Below are 5,669 nucleotides of genomic sequence, written 5' to 3' on the forward strand. Positions count from 1 at the left end.
TGGGATGATAAAAGGCTGCAGTCCTGCCCTTAGTGAGCAGGAAACAGTTAACAATGCAAAGTCTATAAACTTTAAGTATTCAGGGGAAATGCAAACAAAATATGCTAAATTCTTATCTAGAATGTCTGGAGTCCATGCTAAAAACTTACCTAAGATGTGGAAGATATGTATGCTAATTGAAGCCTATTGAAAACTGAAACAAAGGAACCATTTGGCCTTTCCTCTCTGTATAAAAGACATTTGAAAATCTTGTTCAAGGCTCGGGATTCAAACAGAAAGCTCCCGAGTCCAGCCGGCCGTCAATAAACCATTTTTCCTTCTCAAAATCATTCCTGAGTCCTGGCCTCTCTATACACAAATAATTGAGCCTCTCTCAAATTCTACAACAATATTTTTTTAATGTAACATTAAGAAATAAAGACAAAAATAAATAAATAAATAATATAAAAAGTGGATATTTAAAGACCTAGAAATGTACCTTTGTTTACCACAGAAAATATTTCCCTTCAAAATAAAAAGAGAAGTAAACACCATATTCATCGTTTTAACTAAAATTGGCATACAAAATCTAATACAGTCAGGTTTCATTCTAGGTGCAAATGAGTGTAGGAAATCTTCCTCATCTAGCCACCACTGCACACACACATTTAGATTCTCTTTATGTACTGCTTCAACAGGGATAAAATAGTAGTTATTGGTCTAATAGTCCTTCTGGAGATAGAAAACAAAATTTAACAGGTACATAACAAATAATCTAAATTTTAAAAAAGAAAAGTTAAAAAATGATGTTCTAAGGCTGAACAAAAGTAAATAATTTTCAAATCAGTTTTGAAAATAACAGATGAGAAATAAATCATTTTGAAATGTTGGAGACTAAAGAAGGTTTTCTGGATGACACTAATACAGAGCCTTTAAAAATGGATAACACTGGGATGGAATAGGGTAGGAGAAGATCACTTTTACTTGTGGGACATATAATGACTGGAAGAAAAGGAAACAAGTTTGAGGAAGGAAGATATATAAAATTCAATATATATCATAAATGTTCACACAATGATAGAAGGGTTGTCAAAAATGAAATAGTTTTAAAAGTATATTTTGAATCAATGTTATTTAAGCCAACTGGTTTCAAGTCATTCATATTCATCATAAAACAAAAATATATTAAACAGAATATACAACTTAACAAAAGTTACAAGTAAATTCTCCTTAGAAATATATCATTTGTTTTAAAAAGATTATTGATGAATCCTTTTAAACTCCTAAAGTTCAACATGACAAAAATTTTAAGCTACAATGACAAATGCTTATTTGAAAGGTAAAGCACATTTGAAGTCATTTGGTCATTTGGAGAACTGACTGTTGGATGATTCACTTGCCTTTTTTTTTTTTTTTTTGTCTTTATTTTTTGAATGTTACATTAAAAAAATATGAGGTCCCCATTTACCCGCCACCCCCCCTCACCCCACTCCTCCCCCCATAACAACAACCTCCTCCATCATTATGAGACATTCACTGCATTTGGTGAATACATCTCTGAGCACCACTGCACCTCATGGTCAATAGTCCACATCATAGTCCACACTCTCCCACAGTCCACCCAGTGGGCCATAGGAGGACATACAATGTCTGGTAACTGTCACTGCAGCACCACCCAGGACAACTCCAACCCCCAAAAATGCCCCCACATGACATCTCTTCCTCCCACTCCCTACCCCCAGCAGCCACCATGGCCACTTTCTCCACACCAATGCCACATTTTCTTCAATTACTAATCACAATAGTTCATGAATAGAATATCAGTAAGTCCACTCTAACCCATATTCTGTTCCTCCATCCTGTGGACCTTAGAATGGTTGTGTCCACTCCACATCTATATCAAGAGGTGGCTTAGATTCCACATGGATGCTGGATGCAATTCTCCTGCTTTCAGTTGTAGGCACTCTAGGCTCCGTGGTGTGGTGGTTGACCTTCTTCACCTCCATGTTAGCTGAGTGGGGTAAGTCCAATAAACCAGAATGTAGGGGTTGCAATCTGTTGAGGCTCAGGGCCTGGTTATCACATGGTCAGTCCAGAGATTCAGGTCCCCTGGGTATACATTAAACCCAGCACTAACTTCAGTTCTGGTAAAAGTAACAGGAGAGGTTTATGGGCAGAGATCACATCTGAGTCCAGCTCCATTCACACAGAAACACAAACTCCTAAGTGGGGCCAACTGATATGGCACTGAACTCCATCTGCCATGACCATAGAACCTGTGGGTTTCTGTAGCCCTCAGAAGACCCAATACCTGGGGTTGTATCTACTTTATCTGTCTCTGGGACTCTTCTCAGGTGTGCATAAGGGCAACCCCTCTAATAACCTCCCAGCTCTTTTTGGAGACTCATAGCCATATAAACTCATTTGTCCTTTCCATTTCCCCCTTTTATTCAGGTCAAAAAGCATTTTTAACTCCTGGTATTATATGTAGACTGAAATATTCTGCTGGTCCGAGTTGACCCTTTTATTCAAGGTCATTTTCTAGTTACATCTTCAGCTGGTACTTGGTAGTAATCCCTCAGTGCCAGGGAGGCTCATCCCCAGGAGTTATATCCCACACTAGGGGGAAGGCCACACATTTACATGCTGAGTTTGGCTTTGAGACTGGTCACATTTGAGCTACATGGAGGCTCTCAGGAGGTAACTCTTAGGCACCCTGCAGCTCTAGGCCTTGTTCTTATTTCAGATGCACAGGCTCACAAGCATAGTCATTAGTATGAAGGGCTCATTGCTGTACCTTCCTTCTATTTTGGTCTTTGCAGTTGGACTTGGCGGATTGTTGCTGTTCCTTTAGGGACTGTGATAGAGCTCCCCTGGCTAGGAACTTAGCACTACCTCTCTTTAACAGGCTTTAATAATGAGTTCCAAGAAAACACTGGAATTGAAATTATTCATGATTTTCTAAGAAGAGGCATCAGACTGGATGGTATATGGACCACAGCAAGGGCAAAATGAGTAGTTTGGACAAATAGGTCTCCATGATCTCTCAGTTCTTACATTTTCTGATTCTCAGGTAAACTGTTCCAAACTTCTTATTTTTCTCTTAGCAGATGATGTTCCCCCTAGAGGTATGGGAAGGGCCAATGATAGCTCCCCAGTGAGTTTCATCCTTCTGGGCTTCTCAGACTGCCCTCACCTAGAGGCTGTGCTCTCTGTAGTTGTCCTTTTCTTCTCTCTCCTGACACTTGAGGGAAACTTCATCATGATCATCATCTCATACCTGGATCCTCTTCTCCACACCCCCATGTACTTTTTCCTAAGAAACCTCTCCTTCCTGGACCTCTGCTTCACCACTAGCCATGCCTCTCAAACCCTAGTTAAGCAGGGAGGACCAGAGAAGACCATCACTTATGGAGGTTGTGTGGTCCAACTCTACACCTCTTTAGCCCTGGGCTCTTCAGAGTGCATCCTTTTGGCTCTGATGGCCTTTGATCACTTTGTTGCTGTCTGCAAACACTTACCCTATGTAGTCTTCATGAACATGTGACTATGTCAGCAGCTGGCATCTATCTCCTGGAAAAGTGTTCTGGCCAATTCTTTAATCCATGCTACCTTCATCTTGCAGTTGCCTCTATGGCAACCACAGGTTGGATAATATCTTTGGGAAGTATCAGCTCTCCTTAATTTGGCCTGTGTGAACACCACCGTTAATGAATTGGTGCTTTTTGTCATTAGTGCCCTGTTCCTCCTAATCCTTCCAGCACTCATCCTTATCTCCTATGGCTTCATAACCCAAGCTGTTCTGAGGGTCAAAACAGTGGAGGCAAGATATAAAGCCTGTAGCACCTACTCCTCCCACCTCATTGTGATGACCATTTTTTATGGTACCATCATCTATATGAATCTCCAGCCAAGTGACAGTTATAGCCAGAACCAAGGCAAATTTATCTCCCTTTTCTACACCATGGTGACTCCCACCTTAAATCCCACCATCTATACTCTAAGAAATAGGGATGTGAAGGAGGCTGTGAAGAAACTTCTCTCAGGAAAACTGTGTTCCCTCTGGATGTGATACACCTGGAAGGGGTTACAAGTCATGTGGTTTTATCCAACTTTTATTTAGACAAATTCATAGTTCTTCATTTTACAGCAATTGAATTAGTGCTCCCTTATTTTATCTCATAAGGGCTGTCCTCTTATCTGTAAATAGGTAAATTGTATATAGGCTTATTTAAGTCAGTGTTTGAGACACAGAAAAGAGACCTCTGCATGGTTATGTTATGATATTTGCCAGCAAACTTTTATTTCTGTCACTTATTTTCCAATGGTTAAAAAAGTCAAATAGTTTCTAACTGTTTGCCTAGGTAATGTTTTTGTTTTTCTTTAATTTCATTGAATTCTTCAAAATTTTTTTCAGTTTTCTGCCAAACAAACATGTTTACTTGAAAAATCTCCCATTAAAGCTTCATGCTGCAGAAGAAGTAATTTCTATATGTTACCTTAACTACAGTAGAAAAATATCTGCTCATAGTTCAGATTTACTAACCAGTAGGATATCATATTAACTATTATTTCCCTTAACCCATTTATCATTAAGAATTCCTTCCAAGAAGGAGTAAGAGAAACAAAATATAAAAAACATGTTATTTTACATAACTTAGTGAATGTATCTGATTGTATGGTCTGCAGTCACTACCAGTGTTTGGAAGATACAAGCATTTTAAAAAGTGAAAAGAATGAAATAATTTTATTCTGTCTTTTAATATGTTAGGTGTATAAAAGCAAATGCAATTTAAAAATGACATTATGTTCTTAATAATGAATATAGTTTAAGGATAATAAAGAAATGTTATTTGTTTCAGTCAAATATATAAAAATCATCTCAGCAAATTAAGAATATACTACAGATGAGATGATCTGGCTTGTGATTTATTTTATGTTTTGCAAGTGAAGTACAGACCCCACTTCATAGATACAGGGTTAAACTGTGTTGACTGCAGTAAGAATTCTGTGTGTATCTGGGTGATAGTATAGTTGGAAAAGATCATGGTGCACTCAGAAATATAAAATAAATAAATAAATAAAAACAAATATTATTGGACTGAGAATTTAGTCTTTGTTTCTAGTGTGTTATCTCTTTTAAAAGATTGTGATGAGTTATTTGAAACTTTTTCTGTGTTTGTGTAATTTACAAAAAAGCAGTAACTGTTCATAAATTAAGGCTTTCCTGTTATCAATATAGGCATGAACTAATGTGTATAACATGTTTTAGGTTGAAATATATTGATTTTATTGTTAGAAGGGGAAATAAAACATTGTTATAGCAAAAATGAGAACATCATCACACTATGAATATAAAACAGATAAGATCAGCTTTGAAAGAAATAAGTACAAGCAACTCATAACTTGCTTTATCAAAAGACAGGGTTGAGCTTTTTCACATTAGCAATAGCTTATAATACAGAAGAACATTAATTACACAATTCGTTGATGCAAGATAATTCATGTTTACATTATTCAAAAGCAATGATGCACAGAGTAAAAAGTCAACAGGAGATACACAAATGGCATTAATGAGAGACATACTCAACTAACTTGGATTTTCTTTCCATGGAAATGTCATGTTACATATTATTTTGTGTTATTTGTTGTTGATGTTAGAGATGATGCTGTATGTAACATAGTAAAGA

At 37.2% G+C, this 5,669-nt stretch overlaps 1 pseudogene; it reads left to right on the forward strand.

The window, feature by feature from the left end:
- The first annotated feature begins 3,109 nt into the window (after window positions 1-3,109).
- Window positions 3,110-4,051, forward strand: LOC101420673 (olfactory receptor 2G3-like; annotated as a pseudogene).
- Window positions 4,052-5,669: the final 1,618 nt, after the last annotated feature.

Source organism: Dasypus novemcinctus, chromosome 22, assembly GCF_030445035.2.
Source record: "Dasypus novemcinctus isolate mDasNov1 chromosome 22, mDasNov1.1.hap2, whole genome shotgun sequence".
Classification (NCBI taxonomy): domain Eukaryota; kingdom Metazoa; phylum Chordata; class Mammalia; order Cingulata; family Dasypodidae; genus Dasypus; species Dasypus novemcinctus.